The sequence below is a fragment of the Mustela erminea genome, chromosome 16 (assembly GCF_009829155.1).
Source record: "Mustela erminea isolate mMusErm1 chromosome 16, mMusErm1.Pri, whole genome shotgun sequence".
In the NCBI taxonomy this organism is placed as follows: domain Eukaryota; kingdom Metazoa; phylum Chordata; class Mammalia; order Carnivora; family Mustelidae; genus Mustela; species Mustela erminea.
The window spans coordinates 7761651-7789494 of NC_045629.1; the positions used below are offsets into that span (position 1 = coordinate 7761651).

A 27844-nucleotide genomic window follows, 5' to 3' on the forward strand; every position below is an offset into this window, starting at 1 on the left:
GGAAACATGAAATGAAAAAATGATACATTTCTTACTGAGAGCACAATAGGTAAACAGGGGATTACAACATTGATAGTAGTGGTCATGATGGAGGTATGGATACCAACAAAGCATTGTGGGATTTCATGGAAGGGTGGATAACAAATTCTGTCCAGGAAAGTCATAGGAAGGTTCAAAAAAAGGCGACATTTAAACTTTGACATAATTATACAGAAAATCCATAAGACTCTACAAAATAACTGTTAGAACTGAGAAGTAAATTTAAAGTTGTAAGATATAAAGTCAATATGAAAAATTTATTCTTTTTAAATTTTTAAAAAGATTTTATGTATTTATTTGAGAGAGAGCAAGAGAGCACAAGTGAGGGGGAGGGGCAGAGGGACAAGTAGATTGCCTGTTGAGTAGGAGCCTGACCCTGGGCTCTATTCTGGGACCCTGGGATCATGATCTGAGCTGAAGGCAGACACTTAACAGACTGCGGCACACAGGCACCCCTGAGAAATGTATTTCTATATACTGACAGTAACAAAAATAAAACAATAAAATTAAATTATACTCTTTACTCCATACTAAGACCTAAATGAGCATGGCAGAGAGACATTAATGAGGACATAAATGAGGGGAAGGATAACCATATTTTTGACCAGAAGACTCAATTTTCTTAAAAAAGATATCAATTATCTCCACATTGATTTATTGATTCAGTGAAATCTAACCAAAATCCACCAGGATTTTTAGTTTTCTTATTTTTTAGTGTTAGTTTTAATTTTTTGATAGTCACACATCTGCCTTTATTGTGAGCAGCAGGTGCGACATCTCCAACAACAGTTATAAAATTAATTTAAGAGTTGCCTGGGTGGCTCAGTCAGTTAAGCATCTGCCTTCCACTCAGGTCATGGTCTCAGGGTCCTAGGATAGAGCCCTGTGTCAAAATCCTTGCTTGGCTGGGAGTCTGCCGTTCCCTCTCCCTTGGCCCCTCCCCCTGCTTGTGTTCTCTCTATCTCAAATAAGTAAATAGAAGAATCTCTAAAGAGTCATTTTAAAAAAGCAGGGGTTCGGCAAAGCCACCCATTTGGAACTATAAATGCCAATCCAGAGCGGCAGGAAGAGCGTTCCAAAGTCCAAGAAGAACAAGGTCACCAAGATCAGGTGGTACACCAGGTGTACCTGGTGGAGGTAACCTCATAAAAAAAGGATCAGGTCGTGAAGCACATGCCAGTGGCCAACTGCACCGTGGTCAGATGTGGGAAGACAGCTGGCTTTCCTGGGCCAGTGGATCTGCTCATAGCCTCAAGCTCCATTTTGTGGGGCACAGGGTAATCCTCCACTCTGCCATCAGAATAGCACGTTGGCGGGAGCTTCTTTTAATTTAATTTATCTTTTTTTAAGAAATCGATAAGATGATTGTAAAAATGTTTATGAAAATGCAAATGATTTATGATAGTCTTGAAAAAAAGAACAAAAGATGTAAAGCTATAGCAATGGTGTAAGACAGTATAGCATGGTGTAAATAGAACAAATAGATCAATGGAAAAGAATAATAACTTCTAAAATCTTCTGCTCATCAAAAGACATTGCTAAGAAAATGTAAAGAGAAACTGCATCTGAGAAAAATTTTGCAGGGAAAATATTTGCAGGACTTGATTGAGAATATGTAACCTTGTAGATCAACAATATGATGAATGACCCAATTGAAAAAATGAGCAAAAGACTTGAATGAATATGTCACACAAAAATATATACACATAGCCAATAGGCTCAGGAAAAGGTGCCAAACATCACTAGTCATCAGGGAAATGCAAATTAAAAAAACCACAATGAGGTATATCTTACACTTATTAAGAGTGAAAATACCAAATGTTGATAAGGATGTAAAGCAACCAGACCTCTCCTGCATTGCTGGAGAGGGTGTAAGATGGTGTGCTACCATGGAAAATTACTTGGAAGTTTTTTTTTTTTTTTTGAAGATTTTTATTTATTTGTTTGACAGACAGAGATCACAAGTAAGCAGAGAGACAGGCAGAGAGAGGAGGAAGCAGGCTCCCTGCTGAGCAGTGAGCCCCACACAGGGCTTGATCCCAGGACCCTGGGATCATGACCTGAGCCGAAGGCAGAGGCTTAACCACTGAGCCACCCAGGTGCCCGGAAGGCAGAGACTTTAACCCACTGAGCCATTCAGGTGCCCCTACTTGGCAGTTCTTTACAAGGTTAAACAAACACAGAGCTGAGGATCCACCCATTCCTAAGAACTACGAAGACTATGTCCACAAAAAGACTTGTAGAAAAATGTTCATAGACACTTCATTCATAATAGCCTCAAGACAGAAACAACCCAAGTGGCCATTAACAAGAATGGAATAAGCAAATAGTAGTTTACTCATACAGTGGAATACTAGACAGCAGGGCAAAGTGATAAACACAACATGGGTGAGTCTCACAAATATTATGCTGAACTAAAGAAGCCAGGTAAAAAAAATAGTACATATTGTCTGATTTCATTTATGGAAAGTTTAAGAAGAGATTTAAAAAAATCTAATCAAAAGAGATTGTTATCAGAAGAGTGGTTGCAGAGGGAACTTTCTGCATTGGTGAAGAATGATCCATGTCTTAATTTGGATGTTGGTTACACACCGTGTATATTTGCAAACCTCTTCAATCTGTATAGTTAAATATGTTCACTTTATTGTATGTAAAATAAAAGCAAATTGGGTTCTTGAGTAGAGATTTTCATATTCAGAAGGAAGAAGAAAATTCTAGGTGGAAGGGACTATTATTAAACAAAGACTAATAAATGTGATTGACACTTTATTTTCTGGACATGCTGAAAAATTTTGTGTTGTTATATCATATGACTTATAGAATTGAAAATAAAGGGTTAAAGGAGGTCAAAGTAGTAGCATGGAACCAGATCATATTCCTTCACTAGTAAGGAGAAGGGTAATATGATCATAAAATCTTAAAGATTTGTGGGGTAGGGTGAATGGCCTGAAGCAGAGGTTGGCAAGCTTCTTTCACAAAGGACCAGAGAGTAAATACTGTAGGCTTTGGGGGTTAAGTACTCTCTCTTGTACTCCATTCTGCATGGTAGTGTGAAAATAACCATAGGCAATGCCTAAGAGGATGAGCGGCTGGCTGTTCTAGTACAACTTTGTTTATGGACACTGAAATTTTGGTTTCATAGAATTTTCATGCATCAAAAAATATTACTTAATATTTTTTAACCCTTAGAAAATGTAGGGACCTTTCTTAGGTTGTGGGTCATCATTGTCATTGTTACCATTTTAGAAAACGGTTCTTTGAGAACTTACCACAAGCCAGAAGCTAGCTGCCCCACCCCCCCACCAGGTAGTGACAAAGCTCATGATCTCCATTTCATAAATGAGGTACTGATGCCTACAGAGGTGATGGAATGGCCTCCAGCACAGTGTTGGTGACCGAACTGACCATGGACCCACACACCTGTTTACAGTTAGTGCTTAGGTCCTGTGGGCCATCAGGCCTCCTATAATGCTCATATAAGGCACAATTGATCAGGAACATGTTTAATGTCATGGATCTATATATGCCTAGTCACACAAATTTGGAAATAAAAAGCTAAAATAAGTAAGAATATGAAGAAAATGGATAAAACCCTAATTATTTTGAGAAACCAACATCTTTCTTTCTTTTCTTTTCTCTTTTTTAAATAATCTTTTTTTTTTTTTTATTTAGGAAGTTCTATCTGATATGACAAATCTCTATTTGATGCTCATCTTCAGAACTGTCCTAGCTATGCCTGGCCCTTTAATTTTCCAAGTAAATTTTTAGAACTATGTCAAATCCCTTTAAGATGTGTTAGAGTTTTGGCTGTAATCACATTGAATTTATAGATGAATTTGAGGGAAGTTGCAACTTTATACTCTCCTCATCCATATTTTGTTAAGTAGAACGCTAATATCTGTAGGTTTTAATGTTATTTTGAAGGCAATCTTCTATTCTTTTATATTTCTTTTGTAGTTATTGTTACTGTATTCAACTGCTATCTCTTTCTTTTCTTCTTTTGTTTTCTTTCTTCCTTTCTCTCTCTCTCTCTTTCTTCCTCTTATTTCCGGTTAGTTAACATACAGTGTCATATTAATTTCAGGTGTCCAAATACTGATTCAACAATTCTATACAATACGGAGTGCTCATTATAAATGTACTCTTAATTCCCTTTACCTATTTGTCCCCTTCCTCTCCCCTTTGGGAACTATCTGTTGTCTATGGTTAAGAGTCCATGTTTTTGTTTATTTCTGTTTTTTTTTCATTGTTTCCTTTTTTTGTTTTTAAAATTCCACATATAGGCAAAATCATATGGTATTTTTTACATAGCTACTCTTTTGCTCCATTACTGACATATTTCTTACTAGGTAAATTAGTTAAACAAGCAAGACTACAGATGTCTAGACTATCATAATTAACGTGCTTGGACTGACAGACAGATATGGAACTCCTTTTACCCCCAAAGTGGAAATCACGCAGGCCACAATCAATAAATGAGTATAGTAAAGTTAGAAATGAGCAATAAAAGCAAATGAGGGAACAGAAGGAAAAACCAAAATGTTGGGAAATTTAACAATATAAAATTAAATATAAGATAAATTTAACAAAATTATTCCTGGGTTAAGGAAAACATCAGAATTGCAATTTAAAAGTTTTGCAAATGAAAGGCGCCCGGATGGGTGATGGGCCATACAACTCTTGTTTATTTATTTATTTTTTTAAAAGATTTTATTTATTTATTTGACAGACAGAGATCACAAGTAGGCAGAGAGAGAGGAGGAAGCAGGCTCCCTACTGAGCAGAAAGCCTGATGCAGGGCTCGATCCCAGGACCCTGAGATCATGACCTGAGCTGAAGGCAGAGGCTTTAAGGCACTGAGCCCCCAGGCGCCCCTACAACTCTTGTTTTCAACTTGAGTCATGATCTCAAGCCCTGGTCAAGCTCGCTCAGCTGGAGAGTCTGCTGGAGATACCCCCTCCCTCTCCCTGCCCCCACTGCCTCAAATAGATAAATAAATAAATAAATAAATCTTTAAAAACAAACAAAAACTTTTCAAAATAACAGGTGCTTTACATATTCAAATCCACACTAAGCAGCAATCTGAGGTACCTTTAAAAGAAGAAACTTGGCCCTCCCCCCACCCACAACACCATGTAAAAGATGGACATGGAGATGGCAGTGATGTGTGTATGAGCCAAAGAACACAAAGGATTGCCTGCAAGCACTGGGGGCCAGATAGAGAAGTAGAACAGATTCTTCCTCAGGCTTTCTTCAGGGCTCTTCTATAGCCATAGGTGGGGTCCTGAAGGAAAGACAAGGAGCAGTAGGTGTTTGTCTTGATCCCAAATAAGGTAGCCACCTCCCCAATGCCAGATCTGCAGATCTTGACCAGATATCAGAGGAATTTGGAAGGGTTGGGAAGGAACTCCTTAGAGACGTTCTAAGAGGTTCCAAGGAACACCTTGATTTTGGACTCTAGTCTCCAGAATTGTGAGAGAGTAAATTTCTATTGTTTAAGGCACCGGGTTTGTAGTAGTTATGCCAGTCCTAGCAAACATACTATGTGGAATTTTATATTACATTTTGTTATATACATTTGAAATCCTGGATGAGGTGGGTGATCACCTGGGAAATGTAAAATCCTCATAAAAAGGCAAAAAACAAAAACAAAACAAACAAAACAAAACAAAAAACCAACCTTGAAATTGTGATCCACAGTCAGCCCACCAAAAAGTTGGAGACTGTACAGTTTTATCCAAAGAATCTACCTAATCTTCAGAAAAGTAGATATCCCCATGTTACATACTGTATTCAGTGCATAGAGAAAGTGGAATGCTTATAAAATATTTCTAGAAGGTTAACATATCCTGCTAATAAAGACAGAGAAGGGGGGGTGTGCAAAAATAAACCAGTAGGAATATCTTATTTATGCACGTAATTAGTAAATTTCTAAAATAAAAAAACCCACCAACAATAAATCCAACCAAGCAATGGGTTAATAAAGTAAAAAGCTATGGCCAAGCCGAGTGCACAAGGCTGAGGCAATGCAAAGGGATCTAGTTAACGGGGTTTAAAGAAAAAAGTCCTGATCCTGTCAACAGGTGCTGAAAAAGCATTTGACAAAATTCAACATGCACTCCTGGTGGAAACAAACAGCAAACAGCAACAAAGTCAGGAGACCTGAGTGACCTGGACAAAGGGCATCTGCCAAAGAATTATTAAGGTAAAGACAGGAAAACAAAAAGGATGCCCACTGTCAGAGCTACAATTCAGTATTTCTTCTGGAGTTTCTGGACAATACAATAAGACGAGGGAAAGAAATGAGATACAAGAATTGTTTTGTTTTGTTTTGTTTTTTAAAGATCTCCATTATGAGACCAATAGAACTAGTAAGAGTTCCGTAAGACAGGTCGACTCCAGATCCACATTCTATCTCTGTGCTATAGCAGCAATGGCCAATAGAAAACATCACTGAAAAGTTCCATTAATAATAGCTGCAAACTCGGGGCCCCTGGGAGGGCTCAGTTATTTAAGTGTCTGCTTTCAGTTCAGGTCCAGATCCCAGGGTCCTGGAATGGAGCCTTGCGTCAGGTGCCTGCTCAGCCGGGAGCCTGCTTCCCCCTTCTACTCCCTACCCTCCCCCTTGAGGTAGCTCTGCTACCTCTCTCTCTATCTTTCTCTCTCTCTCTCAAATAACAAATAAAATTTTTTAAAAAATGGCCACAAACTCATCAAACAGCTCAGAATAAAGCTAACGGGTGCCTCAGTTTGTGTGAAGAATGAATACAGCCTTTCTGGAGGAAGGAAAAGAAGACTTAAGCATGTGGAGAGAAACACCGCGACGCGTGTCTGGCCCGAAGCAGTACCTGCCCCCACCCTCAGCATATCATCTCTTTGAGAGGGAAGAACACAGCATATTTGAAATTAGGCTTTTTCTGGAAGGGGTAGTAGTTGACATTTATTCAATGCCCACTCTGTGCCAAAACGTTTACAATTTTATTTCAGTTAAACTCTCTTAAGCCTCAGTTTTCTTGTCTGTAATACAGAGAGATAATTGTGACTTAAAGAGGCAAATACATTAAAACAACAGTTATGGTACAAACTTCCCAGTTATGAAATAGAGTAAGTCACGGGAGGAAAAGTACAGCATAGGGAACATAGTCTGTAATAGCATCGTAACTTTGTATGGTGACAGATGGTAACTACACTTATCATCGTGAGCATTGCATAATGTATAGAATCGTTGAACCACTATGCTGTACACCTAAAACTAATATGATACTGTATGACAACTGCACTTCAATTGTATTCAATAAATAAATCAATTAATTAGGAACAACAACAACTCCTTATAGAGTCTTTCATGGAGTAAGAGCTCAAGAAAATGACAGGAAAAAAACCCCCATGTTATTTAACAAATAAGCTATTTACTTCTTATGGTAACATTGTAAAGAAAGATTTTTTAAAATTTAAATTCAATTAATGAACATATAGTGTATTCTTAGTTTCCGAGGTAGAGTTCAGTGGCTCATCAGTCTTATAGAACACCCAGTGCTCATTCCATCGCTTGCCCTCCGTCATGTCCATCCCCCTGTTACTGCATCTCTCCCACCCCCTCCCCAAGAAGAAATTCTTGTACTTGAGGAAATCGAGTCCACTGTGTAGTTCATGTTTGAAGCTTGTTCCCTCTGTGTTTTAAACTGGATCTTGTCCCTACACACCATGCAGCCATTCAGGGTGCATGCTGACTGGTTTGTAAGCAGATCCAGTGGAGAGGAGACAAGGATGCTGGGGGAAGCGAGAATATATAGTCGGAAATCTGTTTTTTACTTTTTAAAAAAAGATTTTATCTATTTATTCGAGAGAGAGAGAGAGCGAGCGCGCACAATTTGGGGAGAACAGAGGGAGAGGGAGAAGCAGATTCCCCACTGATCAAGGAGCACGATGCAGGACTCAACCCCAGGACCCTGAGATCATGACCTGAGCCGAAGGCAGATGCTTACCCAGCTGAGCCACCCAGGTGCCGCTGAAATCTGATCTGAGTATGGTAGCGGCTCCGTAGAAGCACCGCCCGTAACAACCCTCTGCCATAGACCTGTGATAATCAGTGGCAGAAGTCAATTGAATTGTCCTGCAGATTTAGTCGGTCTTCTGCAAAGCTGGTAAAACGAATGAACCCTGAAATCCAGATGTTCCTCAGGGAACCTGCAGTTTTTAGTTGAAAATCCAGTTCCTTCCTAAAGTCTCCCCGGCTTTGGGAGCTCGCCCACTGTTCTTAGTGCTGGTTGAATGGGCCAGACCCATCTTTTCTTCACTGAGGGGCTAATCTGTAGGGGTTTTTTTTTGCTGTTGTTTTCCAGCCTCAAATGGCTTTTCTTTGTTGCTCTGTCAGAGTTCTTATTTTATAATGCCTTGAGCAATTTTTAAAATCTTTTGTTTATATTATCTATTGTACTCCACGCTCCAGGCAGAGCCTTTGTTTGTGAACAGGTGCTGGCCAGCGGGCTCCCTACAACTCCAGGGCTCTCTGAGGCAGGTGACCAGACCGCCCAGATTGTCTGAGGTGTGAGAAGTCTGACAACCCAGCCACCGCACTTTTGGGCCAGGAGGGAAGGAGGCCTTACCCCGAGGGCTTCCCCACAGACAGCGAATACATGTGGCTTTGGCAAAGCAAGTAGAAGTGCTCCCACCTCACCTTGCATGAAAAGACACTCAAGGGAGACACAATATTCCAATGATGGAGAGCATGGGACAGCACATGAAGCTCTAGGTCAGATTTTTGTAGATGAATTTTTATTGGAACACAGCCATGCTCATTCAGGTAGGTATAGCCTGTGGCTGCTTTCCTGTTAGAATGACAGAGGGGAGCAGTTTCAACAGACAGTTCATGGCCCACAAAGACTAGAATATTTACCTTTCTGGCCCTTGACTATAAGGGTTTGCAGACCTGTGCTCTAGAGGCCTAATTTGGAACCCTCTAGTTGGCACTCAGCAATCAGAAATCCTCCTAAAGCAATGGTGAGGCACAGCCCCAGCAGGGACCAGGCCTCAGGGGACATTTTGGTGACCAGTGTCATGGTTGTTTGTCCCTATTCATGCAAGGATGGGCAGTGTCTACAGCTTAAAATTTTTTATAAATTTTTAATTATTTTATTTATTTTTTTTAATTAAGTAGGCTCCACGCCCAATGTGGAGCTTGAACTCATAACCCTGAGATTAAGAGTCACATGTTCTGCCAACTGAGCCAGCCAGGGGCTCCACCTTAAAGTTTTTAAAAATTGAAATAACATATACAGAACATAAAATTTACCATTTCAATCATTTTCTTAAAGATTTTATTTATTTATTTATTTTTAGAGAGCGAGAATGAGCGGGGGAGGGGTAGAGGGAGAGGAAGAGAGAGAGAATCTGGAGCAGACTCTGGGTTAAAAATGGAGCCCTGAGATCATGACCTGAGCCAAGACCAAGAGTTGGATGCTCAACTGACTGAGCCACTCAGCACCCCACTCCCCATTTTAACCATTTTTAAGTTCAGTAGCATTAAATGCATTCACATTTCTGGACAACCAGTCCATCTCCAGAACTTTTTCATCGTCTCAAACTGAATGCCTAAACCTTTAACCATTTCTCCTATCTTGACGTTTTCAGTGGTTAAGAGCCCATTTCTCTCATTCACCATGATAATTCATGAGTCACTAATGTCAGCAAAGAATATCCATTTTTGATTGCCTGCCAAAGAGCAAATCCTCTGTGTCAACGGGATCTGTGTGGCAGAAGGCAGAGGAAGCTGCCTCTTTGCTGTGTCCAGGCTGGGCAGCTAACCAACTGCTCCCAGAGTGTATATTCTTGAGAGCATGTGGTCGGATTCAAGCTGAAATCAGCTGGCACTCACACACCTGCACACTGATAATACTGAAGCAATTTAAAGTAAATCACTATAACCCGCATGAAGCATGGTTTTGGAGGCTTAGGAGGTGCTCCGTAAATATTTCCTGGGCAGAAAATAAGGACAAAAATGAATGAATCTATTCTGAAAGCAAGGGTAAAGAAATTGTCTTTCAGATTTTGGCTTTCATTGGTCACATTTTCAAGAATCTCACACTTCCGTTTTCTGATTCTCCTTCAGGAACATGATTGTTTTAATAATTCTTCCAACATTGATAAGAACAGTTGTTTTGAACTAGACATTATCAAGGGGTGTCCCAAAGTCCTGCTTTTCTAGCCTTCACATGTGTCCCTGCACATCTCTCTTTCCCACCCCAGCTTCCTTGACCTGGGTATGTTCAGATTTCCACAAGAACTGCCTGGTGCAGGGGGCTGGAGTTCTATCCTGATTCAAAATGTGGGAGACTTCTCAGGTTCTCCTGCACAGGTATGCCACTGAGAAATTGTCAGGATTTGCACTCCAGTGGAATTTAAGATGAGCCTGACTGGTTCCTCTCTCTCCCATTCCCTTCTCCCAAATCTGGTCAGAGACTCACTATAGAGGTGGCAGAACCGGGTGTGTGTTTTCACACTGTAGGGGAATATGGGAGTGTGGATTTAGAGGTGAGGATTGGAAATAGGAACCACCTTGGTTTCCACCCTAGGGAACTAGTGGCTGGAAGAAGCCTTAAAAACAACCAGAAGGGCACTACCACTGGGCAGATAGAGACTGAGGCCAGGAAGACTAAGTGGCATGGGGAGGCAGGCCAAGGTGGCTGATCACATATGTCCTAGAGGCAGAGCCCTGACAAGCCTCATTTCTACATCCTCAACTAGAATGTTGAATTTCTTTTGCCCGGTTGACTGTTGTTAAAAAAAAAAAAAAAAAAAAAAGGGTGGGGCGGTTCCTGGGTGGCTCAGTCATTAAGTGTCTGCCTTTGGCTCAGGTCATGATCCCTGGGTCCTGGAATTGAGCCCCCCATGAGGCTCCCTGCTTGGTGGGAAGCCTGCTTCTCCCTCTGCCTGACACTCCCCCTGCTTGTGCTCCCTCTCTTGCTGTGTCTCTCTGTCAAATAAATAAATAAAATCTTTAAAAAAAAAAAAAAAGGACCTAGGTGGAATGTAGCTTCTACCACAGATGTTATTTATTTATTTATTTATTTATTTATTTATTTTAAGAAACGGTTATCAATTATTTAATTATTGATAGAGGAATGGAAATAAATCTCAAAACCAAATATCGTTCAGTCACTTGAGGAAACTATAGAATAAAGACCCAACAGTTTTGGCTAATGAAAACAAGATGTGTCCACCTCCCCACTTGGCTGACCCTGGCCTGCGTTGTACAATTCTGCAGACAGCTCTTAGCATAGGTCGGTGGAGTGAGGTAAGCTGAAAAATGATGAGCTCTAGAGAGTATTCAAGCACGTTTGCTGACTGTATTGCATTTGTGTTTGCTTACTGCCACCTTTCTGTGTTTTGACGTAATTCCAATCTATACATCCCTGTAAAAGGCAATTGATTTCCAGGCAAAAGTCTTCAACACCAACAAACTAGAGTCAATCCATTCTCTATCACATCTGCAATTGAAGATCAATCCAAGATGGCACAAAGCGCCTAGAAGCAAGAGGTGCTGCTTCGCAAAAGGACTGTGTACCTCCCTTGATGGCACTAAGTGAATGAGCTTTCATGCTGGTGAAGGTGAAGAGACCAGAATCATCATGCCACAGGGATACGATGTTTGTTTGTTTTGTAAGATTTTATTCTTTTATTTGACAGAGAGCAGGAGAGCACAGGCAGGGGGAACAGCAGGCAGAGGGAGAGGGAGAAGCAGGCTCCCTGCTAAGTACAGAGCCTGATGAGATGCTGGATCCCAGGACCCTGACGATTGATCTCAGGACCCTGGGATCAAGCAAAGATAGACACTTAACTAACTGAACCACCCAGGTGCCCCAGGATATAATGTCTGAAATGAAAGGGGGAGCAGATCCCATTGGAGCATGCCCACTAAATGCAGCAGAATTGAAGAGAAAGTTTGTCACATATGAAGCCCATTATAATAAGAGGGAAATATGGAATTAGGGTTATCAAAGCAACCCAGCTGCCTATTGGGGCCCATGGAGCCAATGGAGAAGCCACCTTCCAGGCGGTGCTCACTCTGCCAATTCTCCAGATTTTAGGCTCAAGCCGGTGAAGCAGATGAGCCCTCAGCATCACAGGTGACAAACTCTGGCCACACGGCAAGACAGTGGCAGCAGCGTTTGATCACCCCTGCTTCTCAGTCAACAGTGAAGCACCAGAGCTCTCCACCTTCCCAATCAGTTACCACAAACTGGCCAGGTGGAGGGGCTGTGATACCCCTGGGTTGGCATGCAATGGCCATCCAAGGTGTATACCTTGAGGGAGCTGTCGTAGCTGCCAGTCACACCAGGGTGCCCATGGCAGTTCATGACCACTGAGAGAGGAATGAGATTGGCCAGATCAGCCCCAAGGACGCTCAGCACAAAACAACCAGGCCGCTAGGGTTGCTGTGGATCTTTTTCAAAAAGCCTTTCTGAGTGAAGATTTGTATACGGTAGTTGCCTCGGTCAGCAACCAGCTCTTCACCTTGACTGGCCACACAGAGACTGACTGAGGATTGAACATTCCTGGAACGCTGCCTTAGTCCCTATCTTTCTGAGAAGGAGGCACTGTGGGATACTGGCAACAGTCTCCAAGCCCAGTGCTGAGCAGGTTGAGGGCCCAGGGCTGGCCACCACTTTCTCGAGACTCATCCATCTCTCTAAGTGTAACTGAGTTGGAGGCAGCAGATGTTGCAGGCTCCAAAGCCCAGGAATCTTCCATGTTGACTGTCTGGAGCTTTAAAAAAAAAAATTTATTTATTTTAATTTAATTTACTTATTTTTAAATTTAATTTATTTGACACACAGAGAGCGAGCACAAGTAGGCAGAGTAGCAGGCAGAGGGAGAGAGTGAGAAGGAGGCGCCCACCGAGCAGGGAACCTGACTCCGGGTTCGATCCCAGGACTCTGGAATCATGACCTGAGCCCAAGGTAGATGCTTAACAGACTGAGCCACCCAGGAGCCCCTTTCAAGGGCTTTTTAACAGCCTGCCTGATTTGGGCGGGGGAGGGGCACATAGCCAACCTGAGGAAGCTCCAAGGTCTGTAGAGTAAGCTCCCAAGGCAGGCTGGCAGTGAGCTCTGGGTCCTCCTCATCCGCTCTCTCCTCCGGTAACCCTCCATCTGCCTGCTTGATCTTGGCCAGGAAGTGGTCACAGCGAGACACAGCCTGCACCTCTGCCATGGTAAGCAGGTAAGTCTGCTCCTCTACCACTTGACTACTGGATTTCTCAATCTCAGCCTAAGAGCCTGTGAAGAACTTTTGAGAGCGAGTCAGCTCTTCCTGGACCCAGTGCTCCTCCGGCCCTCTTCCTGGAGAACTGCCTTATGCCTTGCCTGAAGGTCGTTGGAGACCCCTTCCAAGGCGACCTCCCTCAGCTGCAGCTACCCCCTAAACTCCTGCCGACTTCTCTCCAAAGTCTTGACACCGCCCCTCACCTGCATTTTGGGCAGGGAGTGGCCAGGGGGCCAGAGGGTAGGGGTCCGTCTCCGGGCCAGGCTCGCACAACACTACAGCACAATTCCGGCAGCCGCCGCCCACGACACCCGCCCAGGAGCGGCCCCGCAGCCCTATTGACCCAACAGCACCAACGATCTTCAGCACTTTCAGGCTGTCTGTCAGCTGGGTGAGGCTGGTTATGCGGGTAGGGTTGCTGCACAAGGGACAGCAGCCACCACTGATGCTACTGGCCAGGAGCTTCTCCAAGCACTGGCGGGAGATGCTTGGCCACTGTGCGGGCAGTTGGGCCGCTGCTCCTCTGTGAAAGACTCCGCACAGATCGGGTGCTTCAGCACGTCCCTGGCGGCGTCCAGGTTCAGGTGAGAAGCTGCTGCTGCTGCTGCTGCAGTGGTGACTGCGCTTCCCTTGAGGGATCTGCTAACACAACCCAGAGCTGAAGAGTTTGGTGTTCATGCTCCAGAAGGTCAAATCCTGCTGACCACCTGTGGCTCTGATGTGTCCACTGCCACCTTCTACCACAGACGTTTGAATAAGGATGTTAGAAGTTGGAAGGGACTGGGGACATTTATGGGAATGGGCTGATCTGGGGACAGTGATAGGAAAATAATAGTGACAGGGACATGATATATAAACACAGATCAGCAAAGGGCCCCACTGCCTTGGATATTCTGTGCCTGACCTCCTGCCCTTCCTTCTGTGACAGGGGCCTTGCAGGTTGAGGGGCAGTACCCTCTGTACTTTAGCCCTCCTTGTGCAATAATTCACTGTGTAGGCATCGGTTCACATATTCCTGTCTTACTGATCCAAAACCCTGGGGTAAGAGGGAAATATTTTTTTAAAAATTAATTTTGACATGAATTAACTTAAAGCTTGCCTTGTCTTCAATGTTTGACCCTTCTGGGCTATAGCTGGTTCCTGGGTTTGCTTGCATTGATGGGCACAGACCCTGGGTCATTTAGGCTAAAGTGATCATCTCCCTCTTCATGCCCAGGTAATCATCTCAGTTTTCCCTCCCTTTGACTTGAGTTGGGGAGGGCTGGGAGAGAGAGGGAGGGGGAGAGAGAGAGAGAATGAATGTGTGACTGGAGCTGAGTTATCCTGGTGTCTCTCTTTAAAGGAGTTGAAGACTAACTTTAACTTCTGACAGGGAAGTATTCATAATAATTTAGCGTATTAAATTATAGCTAATTATAACTTTTTTGTTTGTTTCTGAAAGCTAGAAATAAGCCAACAAGACGTTTGGCCAAGTTTGTATTATACTTGTCTCTTGGGCAGTCAGTGTTACAGATTAGTGAGGTAAACCAACTAGGTCAGCTGATCCTCCTTTTAACTTTTCCTTCTTTAAAAAGTAAAAGCTGGAGAAAGGAACTGTGACCTCTGAGGCTGTTTAGATTCTGTGCAGTTTTCTGGAAAACATCTTCATTGTTCGGGGTGAGAGGTTGAAGGTTTATTTTTATGCATCTCCGTTTTTAGCTGCAGATCAACATTGCTGGCTCACGGTGGAAGCCCCTTTGTATGAAATGTCCCTTATTGCTTCTGTCCCTTGAGCATAGCATGTGCCAAATTATCATTCCTAATAGGCTGGTTGATCTTCTGGAGAGAGGAAACATCTTGATAACTCCCTGAGATATGTTATGTCAGAGAAAGTGTGTCATGGATCCTTGACAGCTCACAGAAGGGCATCGTTAGGGATGGAATGCCAGGTGCCAGGCCTTCCAGCTCACCTGCTCAGGGACTGTTACCCATCATATCTCATTACCCAACTGTGTACACTTGGCTGCCATTTTCTCAAAGACACTTACGCAGTGGTATTTGGTAACGACGTCAATTCTTTTCCTGTCTGACCTAGAAGATTACAGTGACTCAATGTTGGCTGGTCAACCTTAAAGATTAAATCGAGGACATTGGCTTAATGATTTTAACAGCTAGTGTAAAGGATTTCCCAAGTGTGAGAATCATAAAATAAAATAGGGTTGGGAATTTTATTCAATCTTAAAGAGAAAGTAAGTAACAGAGCTCAAGGTTTATTTTATGATTGTATTCCTTAAAAAATAAGCTTTGCATTTTAAAAGAATTAAACAGGAATATGATATAAGAGTCCAATGGAGAATCAGCATACCCTAAACTTATAAAATGCCCTACTGTGTGAATGGATATCTGATTTTATGTTGGAAACTATGTCAGAATCATTATAATCCTATGATTATGATAATTATTTTCTTAGTTGAATTCCTTTGGGTAAAACTTTTATTTGCTCTAGTTCAGTGTCTCTCAGACGTTCATATGCATAAGAATCTCCTGGGGAGTTTGTTTATAATGCAGATTCCTGGGCCTTATCCTGAGACCTCAGTAGATATGAAGTGGTCTCCGAGAATTTAAGTAAGCACTCTTGCTGACCCCAGTGCAAGAGTTCAGATGGAGACTTTTTAGCCAACACTTAACCACCCTCTGGATGCTGATAGAAAAATAAGGATTAATTAATTGCTGATGGCAAGTAAGCTTTATGAGTATACTGCCCTGAAAAAAAGATGCTCTTGAACTCTTTTACTCCATCTGGTGTTCTAGAGAGATGTACAGCTTGAAAAGAAAAGAATAGAGCCCTGGCATAAGACTTTTCTGTAGAGCTTGGTATATGGTTTAGAAATATGTCCTATAAAAAAAAATCCTGCCTGGAATATGCTGGGAACACGTCTATGATAAATGCCCTAGGATTCTGCATCCCAGCTTGAATGTGTCTGGTGTGGAGAGCTTCATTGGTTAGCCCACAGTCTTTGTTATCCTGCCTGAAAATGGTGGGGCAGGAGCATCGGTGGTGGGGCTATGGTCCTGCTCAGGTAGGACTGGGGAAATATCTGGGCAAGCTGGCTGCTGGGCTCTGAGTCACCTCATGGAACTCTGTGTGGGTGCTGGATTGCTGCACTCAGGTGAAAGAGGAGAAAGATGATTGTTAGCCAACTCCATTTTTCACAGAATGTGTCTTTCCTCAAATTTATGAAAAATCTTATCATTTCTCTTTGAGGAGAATCAGGCCAAATGATCTTACTTCTATGGATGGAGAGAAAGGCAAAAAAAAAAAAAAAATGTCAACAATATAGATGCTTCTTTTCTGTTGGGATTTGTTTTTCCTGCTGCTATTTTGGAAGGCAACAGTCATTTCAAGCTTCTTGGAAAAGTGCGGATGCTATATAAGATGACTGATTCCATCCTCAGTGTCTTCTGAGTCCTAAATCAATTGCTTACTTGACGTGGACACCTCATAGAAACCGTAAGCACAATGTGCTCAAAAGTAGGTGTGCTATTGAAATCCCAGTGACATCTTTTGCAGAAATAGAAAAAAAATTCTAAAATTCATATGGAATCTCAGATGACCCTGAATACCTAAAGTAATTTTGAAAAAGGAGAACAAAGTTGGGAGAGTAATAGTTGGGAGAGTAATACTTTCTGATTTCAAAAACAGAGTACAAAATCAAGGTACAGTATAGTACAATATGGTATAGTATGGCATAAAGCCACATAGAACAATGGAATAGAATAGACAGCTAGAAATAAACCCTTGCATATATGCTCAAATGATCTTTAAGAAGGTGCCAAGATCATTCAGTGGGAGAAGAGCAGACTCTTCAACAAATAGTGTTGGGAAAGAAATAGTGTTGGGATATCCATTTGTGAAAAAATGCAGCTGGATCATTTTCTTACATTATATTAAAAAATTAACTCAAAGCAGATTAAAGACCTAAATGTAAGACCGCAAACTATAAAACTCCTAGAAGAAAACAGGGGAAAATCTTCATGACATTGGATTTGTCAATGATTTCTTAGATATGACATTGAAAATACAGGCAACAAAAGCAAAGAATAGACAAATAGGACCATGCCAAATTTACTTTTGTGTGTCAAAGGACACTATTAGCAGAGTGAAAGACTGCCTATGGAATGGAAGGAAGTAATTGTGTTTTGCAGTCTTTTATGAGATGGTCAGCCAGGTTCAACCAAAAAGGGACAAGGAGAAGGCAGGATAATAAGATTTATATATTCACAGGTCCTAGAGACAAGAGGCATGCTTTGCCATGCAAGGCCGCATGGGGGGAGTGTCAAGGGAGCCAGTTCAACCTAGCAGATGGGGGTGCTGAGGACACTAATGCCTTTACTGGGGAATCAAGATGGAGTACACAAACAAAAGACAAACAAAAGGCATGAGGGGATTTCATTGGTGCATTTGAAGCTCATTAGGTCACAGTTAGGGGAGGATAAGAAAGTAACTTGTGGCAGGGACCAGCCTTATCACAGTGGTGCAACTGGTCACCTGGGCAAAGTGTTCACAGCCTCTTTGTGAGGTTGTTGAGGCAGCAAGAAAGTATGAAGTTGAAAAGTTTACAGTACAATTTGGAAATCATATATCTGATAAAGGGTTAATATCCAGAACATACAAAGAACTCTTACAACTCAGCAACCAAAAAAATCAAATAACCCATCAAAAAGGCAAAGGACTTGAATAGTTATTTCTCCAAAGAATATACAAGTGGCCAAAAGACATATAAAATGTTACTCAACATCACTAATTATTAGAGAAATGCAAATAAAACTATGAGGAGATATCACCCTGCACTGATTAGGATGACTTCTATTAAAAAAAACAAACAAACAGAAAATAACAAACATTGGAAAGGATGCAGATAAATTGGAACCTTTATGTGCTAATGGTGACATTGTAAAATGGTGCCACCACTATGGAAAACAGGATGGCTGTTCTTCCAAAGATTGAAAAAAAAAAGAACTACCATTTGATTCAGCAATCTTATTTCTGGGTATATATCCAAAATAATAGAAAATATAGTCAGGAGGAGATATTTTCACACCCATGTTCATAGCGGCACTATTTACAATAACTGAGGGGTGGAAGCAATCCCGATGTCCTTTGGTGGCTGAATGGATAAAAAAAATGTGATACATGCATACAATGGAATATTATTTGATTTTAACAAGGAAGGAAATTCTGTCACATGCTCTATCATGGATGAAACTTGAGAACATTATGCTAAGCCAAATAAGTTGGTTGTAAGAAGAAAAATACAACATGATTCTATGTATATGAGAAACATAGAGTAGTCAGATTGGTAGAGAAAGCAAGTAGAATGGTGGCTGCCAAGTGATGGAGGAAGGGGGAAATGGGAAGTTATTTTTTAATGTGTACAGAGTTTCAGTTTTGCAAGATGAAAAAGTTCTGGTGATGGATGGTGATGGTTGCACAACAAGGTGAACATACTTAGTACTACAGAGCTGTACACTTAAAATATTAAAATGTTAAAAAAAACCAACTAGGTGTATCATTGTGACCTCTTTCTTCTCTGTACCATGAAGATTATTTATTGTAAGTCACCAAACTAACTAAATGATGTAAGCAGAAAAGGAATGGATTACACATACACTGTTTAACTGATTTGACTTTTTCCCTATCTTAGCATGTCTGGTATCAGAAACCATCACACAATCTCACATCTGATAGTCATTTGTAGTGGGTAAAGTAGATGCTGCCCAGATCTTCCCTTCGAGTCTATCTTCTTGGAGTGGTGATAGAGGACAGCTCTCAGCTGGGTGTCCTTTTCTGTGATTTCCCTGCTGTTGGGAGGTTCTCCCTCACCCAAGGCTACACTCCACATTCAGTGACTAGTCTACACGGGAGTTCAGAGTTCTGGCTCCCTTCATGAAGGGCAACTCATGCTGAGTTCCCTAACTCTATTGCAGCTTAACTTCTCCCAATCCTGGGTCCTGCTGTCCTCATTTGTTTGCTATATTTTTCTGAGAGCCTTCCTCAATCAACCTTCTATACTCAGATCTCCTTGGAGGTTTTTTCCAAGAGAACCTGGCCTGATGGCTTGTCACCTTTTGATTGAGAATCTCTTTTTCTTTCTTAATGTTCCATGAAATAAAACTGTGACTGAACATTAATGGTGCTTAGAGTCTATAAAGTAAACTAGGAGTTAAACAAGTTGAAGAGTGGAGGAGGTGGAGAAGCAGACTGGTGGAGACTAGAACTCAAAAGGCCTTGTAGACCACCATTCTATTGAGTTTAGACCTTGCCTTGAAGGAAAGTAACATAAGCAAATTTGGTTTTTGGAGAGATTGCCTGGTTTGAGGGGTGAGTAGTAGATGGGAGAGATCAAGGTTTGGAGCAGAGGAAACAGAACAAGGATGTTGATATAGTTTACAGTAGGGAATGGTGGTGGTGAGTGATGCTAAGGAGTGGGTGGATGCAAGTCCTTCTAGAAGTGGAATTTACCAGATTGGGTGACCATTATGGCTAGGCAGATCTCTGGAAAGAAGAGACCCTGGCTTGGACACCGCATTTCAATAAGCCTAAGATGTGATTGCAGGATACACCATGATTTTATGTGCCACTGACAAAGAAAAAAATGTTCCCAATCAAACTATGGCCTGTTCTGAATTTGAAGACACATCCCAATCGCAGATATGTCAGAAATTGTGCTTATGAGAATAGTTTAAGATATCTGTTCTAGAACGTTCTCTTGCATTCCTAAGATTATGTTAGATACTCCTCTGAGTGTTTTCTAGCAATTGGTGTGCTTAGTCTTGTTATAGGCATCCCGTTATCCTGATAGCATAAGCTTCATGGACAAACATCCATGTGCCTGGCTCAGTTGGATAAAAATCTGACCAGATCTCTTATGTTGTTTGTTGTCTCTTGTCCAGTTGACGGTTGGCTCCTTGGCAGAGCACCATTGCTTCCTCGGTAGCTGGTGCATCACCTGACACACTGAGCACAATAAATGTTTGTTGTGAGGATGAATGAACACATTGAAGGACTTTCCTCTTGTAGTTGAGGTCCAGTAACTCATCCTGGTCCAGATGCTTAGAACTTTATGCTTTAGGGACGCCTGCGTGGCTCAGGGGTTAAGCGTCTGCCTTTGGCTCAGGTCATGATCTCAGGGTCCTGGGATCGAGCCCTACATCAAGCTCTCTGCTTAGCAGGGAGCCTGCTTTCCCTTTTCTCTCTGTCTGCCTCTCTGCCTATTTGTGATCTCTCTCTCTCTGTGTATCAGATGAATAAATAAAAATCTTAAAAGAAAAAAAGAACTTCATGCTTCAGTGATTTTAAGAGAGCATGCCTCAAGATTTTTTGCTCCTTCTGACCATTTTGAGCTTAACTCTTGGATCAATCTGCCCAAACTAGTGCTATAATTTTACCAGGGTCAAAATCTTTTAGGGGGCATCCTTGTCACCCACTAAGACAAGTCCTGTGTTTACTGACTCTTACCTGTCTAGTTCTGGCTCATCTTTCTAAACTCACTTTTTAAAAGATTTTATTTATTTATTTAAGAGAGAGTACGAGAGAGAGAGGATGAGCAGACCAAGGGGGAGGAAGAAGCAGGCTCCCTGCTCAGTGGGAGCCTGATGGAGGACTTGATCCCAGGACCCCGGGATCATGATCTGAGCCGAAGGCAGAAGCTTAACCTACTGAGCCAGCCACGTGCTCCTCTAAACTCACTTCTGATGACTTCTCTCCATCATTATTTACTCACAATTCTTTGAGTCATTCTTGATTTCATATTTGCTTGGTTATCAGCTCAGTCTTGAATATTTACTTGTTTTCTCTCACCAGATCATAAGTGCACACTAATACCCCCTGTGGATCCCAGTTTATCCTGAAGTTTTCTTTACTGTCTCAGTTCACAAATTTATGTCTTACCTCCTGTAACAGTTGTAACTTGTGCCATCTAACTTAGTATGTCTCTTTTATTATGCTTTAATCATTCATTTCTCATCTCCTTAATCATGTGGGAAATTCTCATGAGTGAGAATTTTCTAACATCTTTATATACTTTTGCCCAAACACAGCACATGACAGAAGATATTTGGAAATAGCCTGGAGAACAAAAGAGTGGATGGCAAGCTCCTGGGAGGGAAGAAGGGAAGTGCTCCTGAGACATTCGAAGTGAGATAATATAGAAGAAACAGGCAAGGTAGTAAATCAAACATCATCTATTGATTTTAGTTTTTATATCAGTAAATATCTACATAGCTTTAAAATGGTACCTGGAGGGTTATATTGAAAAATAGTCATCCCAGTTTTACTCCCCAGGGACAACTTCTTTCAACTCTTCCAGATATTTTTTTTACATTAGAAACTCCAAATTTCTAAATAACACGCTACTAGGTAATTTTTTTCATGAATCAGTTTTCTGCATAGGTTTCTACTGTAGTAGGATCCCATGTTCCTTTTATTCTTGTTGATTCCCTTGTTTACTGAAGCACCCCATCCAGTAGCAATCTGAGAAGGTATATATCAGAACTCTCTCTCTCTCTGGCTTTCTTTTATTAAGATTTTTTTTTTTTTTTGAGCTGTTTTAAGTTTACAGCAAAACTCAGAGGAAAGGACTGAGATTTCTTGCATTCCCCTGCCTCCACACATACACAACCTCTCCATTACCCATCTCTATCACTAGAGTGGCAAATTTGTTGCAGCTGATGAGCCCACACTGACCCATCATAATTACCCAGTCTGCAGTCTGTTATATTAGAGTTTATTTTTGGTGTTATAAATTCTGTGGATTTGGGGCTCCTGGGTGGCTCAGTGGGTTAAGCCGCTGCCTTCGGCTCAGGTCACGATCTCAGGGTTCTGGGATCGATTCCCGCATCGGGCTCTCTGCTCAGCAGGGAGTCTGCTTCCTCCTCTCTCTCTCTCTGCCTGCCTCTCTGCCTACTTGTGATCTCTCTCTGTCAAATAAATAAATAAAATCTTAAAAAAAAATTCTGTGGATTTGGACAAATATCATATAGACCGCTTTCACTGTCCTAAAAATTCTCTGTGCTCTGCCCATTCACCCCTTCCCATCCACCCCCAAACCTCTAGCAACAGTGATCTTTTTTACTGTCCTCATAATTTTGCCTTTTTAAGGATGTGATATATTTGGAATCATACAGTATGTCCCTTTTTCAGATTGGCTTATTTCACTTAGTAATGTGCACTTAAGCTTCTTCCATGTCTTTTCATGACTTAATAGCTAATTTCTTTACAGTGCTGAATACTATTTCACTGTCTGGATGTATCACCATTTATTTATTCATTCACTTATGGAAGGACATTGCGGTTGCTGCCAAGTTGTGGCAATTACGAATACAGCTGCTACAAGTACCCGCATGCATGGACAGTTGTTTTCATCCCCTTTGGGTAAATATCAACGAACATGATTGCTGGATCATATGCAAAGAGTATGTTTAGTTTTGTAAGAAATTAACAAATTGCCAGATTTTTTGTAAGAAATCTTCCAAAGTGACTGTACTATTTTGCATTCCCACTAACAATGAATGAGAATCCCCATTGCTCTACATCCTCATCAGTGTTCTGAATTTTAGTCATTGTAATAGGTTGTGTGTGGCATCCCATTTAGTTTGCATTTCTCTGATAGCATATGACATGGAGCACCTTTTCTTTGCTTATTTGCCATATTCTTTGGTGAGGTGTCTATTCGGGTCTTTGGTCCATTTTTTTTTTTTTTAAGATTTTATTTATTTATTTGACAGAGAGAGATCACAAGCAGGCAGAGAGGCAGGCACAGAGAGAGGAGGAAGCAGGCTCCCTGCTGAGCAGAGAGCCCGATGCAGGGCTCAATCCCAGGACCCTGGGATCATGACCTGAGCAGAAGGCAGAGGCTTTAACCCACTAAGCCACCCAGGCGCCCCTCTTTGGCCCGTTTTTAAAAACAAATTTTGTGTTGTTGTGTTTTAGGAGTTACTTGTGTGTTTTGAGTAATAGTTCTTTATCAAATGTATCTTTTGCAAATATTTTCTCCCAGTTTCTGAGTTGTCTCTTCATCTCTTGACATTGTCTTTGGCACAGCACAAGTTTATAATCTGAACGAAATGCAGCTTATCCATTTATTCCTTCATGGATTGCACCTTTGGTCTTTTATCTGAAGAGCATCATCAGACTCAAATTCATCTAGGTTTTCTGAGAACTCTAATGTTTTGGTCTTTTCATGTCTGTAAATGTTTTTATTCTATCTTCATACTTGACTTATAATTTGACTGGGTGTAGAGTTCCATTGGAATTTTGAAGTTGAGTAACACCCAGCTTTGTATTTGAGAATCTGATGACATTTGAATGTTTTTTCCTTGGACTGTTACCTGCTTTACCTCTCTATCTTCCCTTTACATGTAAGGAACAAAGTTTTCAAAATTAAAAAAATTAATTGTGGTGGGTATGTGTTGGGTCCTTTCAAGCCACTAACTCATTGGAGAAATTGTTCTGGCATTATTTTTTTTTATTTACCCCCCCTTTCTCTGTTTTATGTTTTTCCCCAGAGTACTACTTATCAGATGTTATAATGTCTGAATTGATCCACTAATTATCTTATTTATTTCCTACTTTCTATATATTTACATTCTTATTCTACTTTCTGGATATTTATTGGATTTGAACTTTCAGTATTCCATTGGATTTTTAAAATTTCAGTTCTGATATTGTGCTATTATCCATGGTCTCTTCTTTAATCTTTTAAAATATATATATTATCTCTTAATATATAATCTTGGGGCACCTGGCTGGCTCAGTTGATTGCATGTCTGACTCTTGGTTTTGGTTTGGGTCATGATCTTAGACTTGTGGGATTGAGCCTCTCATCCATCTGGCTCCATGCTCAGCAGGGAGTCTGCTTCCCTTCTCCCTCTGCCCCTCCCCCTGCTCATGCACTTTCTCTCACTGGAATAAATAAATAAATCTTTAAAAAAAAAGTGTATGTATATATTCTCTTCTTTCTTTGAGGTTATTATGACTTCTTTTCTCTGTATTATTTTTGCTTCTTTTCTATTCTCCTCTCTCTCTTCTGTTTGTTTCAGTCTTGGTGATAAATATTTTCCCTTGGCCCCACAAATCTATACTCAAAGTCACTCAGATTCATCCCTCTGCTTTTTGTCAAGGAGGCTGTATCAACAACAGGCTCCTATGCCCTTTGGAATCTCTGTGGGCTGGGCCTGTGGGAAAGCTGGACAGAAGAGAATGAATTTGGGGTCTTGGCTCCCACAGACAACCTACCGCCAAGATTCTCCTACCAAAAGCCACAGTTCTGGGTGATTAGACTCTCCATACAACTACATTCTCCAGATTTTGGTAGCTCCTCCTTCCTACTTACTCACCCTGAGCCCTGTTTATTTTTGCCAACTGTCCCTTTGTTAAGTTATCCTTAAATTTCCAGATTTGGGTGTGCCATCTGTTTTCTTTCAGATTTCTAACTGCTGTTGTCATTTTTGTATATAAGGATTTCTTCAAAGGCATGGTGATCTTCAGCTGTCCCTTCATAGCTAAGAGCTGGTGGGAAGTCCTGCCATATTGTAGGGGCTTGTTGCCTGATGAGCCTCACTATAAAGAAATAGGGGACTATCATTTCTTTTTCTTTCTTTCTTTCTTTTTTTAAAAAAAGATTTTATTTATTTATTTATTTGACAGAGAGAGAGAGAGACATAGTGAGGGAGGGAACACAGCAGGGAGAATGGGAGAGGGAGAGCAGGCTTCCTGCTGAATAGGAAGCCTGATGCGGGGCTTGATCCCACTACCCTGGAATCATGTCCTGACATGAGCTGAAGGCAGACGTTTAATGACTGAGCCACCCAGGCTCCCTGGGGACAATCATTTCCTTGGTGTACTCCCAAATGTCACCATCTGGATATATTTTCTCTTGGACTTTCATCAGAGAATAATAATACTCTAATCTCCCACTGATGAGGGGATGGAGGGAGAGGTGGCCCTAAGCATGGATAAGAGGAGAAACAGCAGAGGGCTCGAACACAAAGGCCCACAGGTGGACCTGCACCAGATGCGCCATGTGGGGACATCCCCTTCCAGCCTGGTCCTGGCTCTGGTCTTGGAGGGGACGGTGGGAAGGAGCTACTCCTGCTATGGGAGAATGGGAGGCAGACCTAGGGTCTGGGTCTTCTGTGTCCAGAATTTCACACAGTTTCCTGTTTTGAACAGCACCATCTCCTTGCCTTCTGTGAGAAGTTCCCTGGGATGGACTGGCCTTCTAAGTCAGTTACCTTCTCCCACATCGTATCTAAACAATTTTCTGACATTTCTTGTCTGAAATTTCTTGTCTCCTCTTCGTTCTTTTTATAATTTGGAGTATATGTATTTTCTCTCCTGTCATTTGGCAGGATTTTAGAAAAGAGAAGATGGGCACCTAGGTGGCTAAGTTGGTTAAGCAACTGTCTTCAGCTCATGTCATGTTTCCAGGGTCCTGGGATTAAGCCCCACATCTGGCTCCTTGCTCAGCAGGGAGCCTGCTTCTCCCTCTCCCTCAACCAGCTACTCTGCCTGCTTGTGTTCTCTCTCTCTCTCTCTCTCTGTCAAATAAATAAATAAAAATTCTTAAAAGAAAGAAAAAAAGAAAAAATTGGTTTTCTTTAAAATTAAAAAAAAGAGAAGAAATGGATGTTTATAAAAGCCACTGTTTTGAAAAAAAAATCAAAAACAAAAAACCATTTTGTAAGCAAAAGCAAGAGACAGTATGGTTCAAAAATAGATCCAGCTCTGTGACTTTATTTCTTCCCTGTAAAAAGGAGAGGAATGTAAGGTTAAAAAAAAAAGATTTATTTCTTTATTTTGGGGAGAGAGAGAGAGTGTGTGTGCATGTGCATGTGAGAGAGTGTGCAGGGTGTGGAGGGGCATAGGGAAGGGGAGAGGCAGAATCTGAAGCAGGCTCCCTGCTGAGTGCAGGGTCCCAGGTGCAGCTCCATCCCATAACTCTGAGATCATGACCTGAGCAGAAATCAGGAGTAGGACGCTTACCTGACGGAGTCACCTAAGCACCCCAAACAGCATCTTCTTTACAGAAAGTTAAATTAGTTACTATGACAGAGTGCTTAAAACAGTATATGGTACATAGTAAGCACTACTTATAAAAAACAGCACAACACATTTGACTTCAAAATATTCTGTTAATAGAGCATTTGTGAACAAAAAGACTCTGGTGCAGGGTTTTGAGACGCTTTTACACAGTCCCTGGGAAGCTGGTTCTACCAGGAACTGGGGTTGGAACAATCCAGAGACAGATTATCTGGGGTCACAGTTGGGGGGAACAGGACGAGGAAGGTGGGCAGATAAATTCTGCTGCCCTTTCACGGAACAGGCATGAAGGAGAGAGGCTGAGGCAAGTCTGCAGGAGAGGGAAGGGGAGCAATGGGAACGTGTAACCTTCTCTGGGCTCCGCGGGTGCTCTTATCCTTTTGGGTGACGCCCAGGCTGGAAGATGCAGCTTGGACAACACTGCAACCTGGACCGATAGTATCCTGCCCAGAATGCTCTGGTAGAACTCATCAAGAGACCACCTGTCGGAACAGGAAATAACTATGCACTTGAAAGACCTACTGCTTAAAGCAGTATTGCTGAAAATACAGAAACGATTTGAGAAAATCAATCAGTACATGTGTAGGCTGTGCTGAGCATTGGAAATAAGTGTGACATGTTTTAAAGAATAAAAAACAAGATCAACTTAGTCTGATTTCAAATGCTCAGAGCAATAGGTGCATATTGTGAACATGGCCTGGTTTAATTGTGAAAATACTGCCTCTCTAATGGTCTTACTGATTCATCCACGAAATATTAACTGAGCACCATATCCATGAAAGACAGTGTAATGATGTTAAAAGGAAAGATCCAGCTGTCCTTTTCTCTAAGGGGTTTTCGTCTAAAAGAGACATTAGCATAAGTCCCTGAATCAAGGTAACATATTGATGAGCAGTAAAGTTCATTGATGTGATAAAATTCAGTGGAAGAAGAAATAACTATAAACTGAGCTGATCAGTAAGAATGTGGGACCAATGGGATAAGACCTGGGGTTTTTCCCTCTCTGCTTTGAGTCCTGGCCACTGACTCACCCTCCAGTCAAGCTGCTCCAAAGCAGCGCCGAAACACATGTGTTCCTGCAAGTCACCCCATGTCTGACTCCAGACCTTAAAGCAGCTGATCCTTTTCTTTGCAGTGCTCTTCTTCCCGTGGCCAGGGTCAGGGAGCTCCCCAACCAATGAAGTCTCAGCTTTGACGCCGACTTCTCTGGGGACCCCTCTGACCACCCGTGACTTGAGAAGGGACATTGTCCCCCTTTGTATCATAATTTAATATATGCCAGCCAAACAAAGTACTCATATCTTTATTGAATTCAATTAAAACAGACCTGCATGATATACTGTGTAACATTCACTATATACACAGGACTTAGGCAGTGTAAGATGATTCTAGATGTGCTGATTACCCAACTATTAGTAAACTATGAATAGTGCCAGTGATGTCCAACATAGATTAACAGTC

General features: G+C 41.6%; 2 pseudogenes; both read right to left on the minus strand.

Moving 5' to 3' along the window:
• Positions 1 to 1026: 1026 nt before the first annotated feature.
• Positions 1027 to 1301, minus strand: LOC116575506 (annotated as a pseudogene).
• A 10682-nt stretch (positions 1302 to 11983) lies between these two features.
• LOC116575507 lies at positions 11984 to 27630 on the minus strand (annotated as a pseudogene).
• Positions 27631 to 27844: the final 214 nt, after the last annotated feature.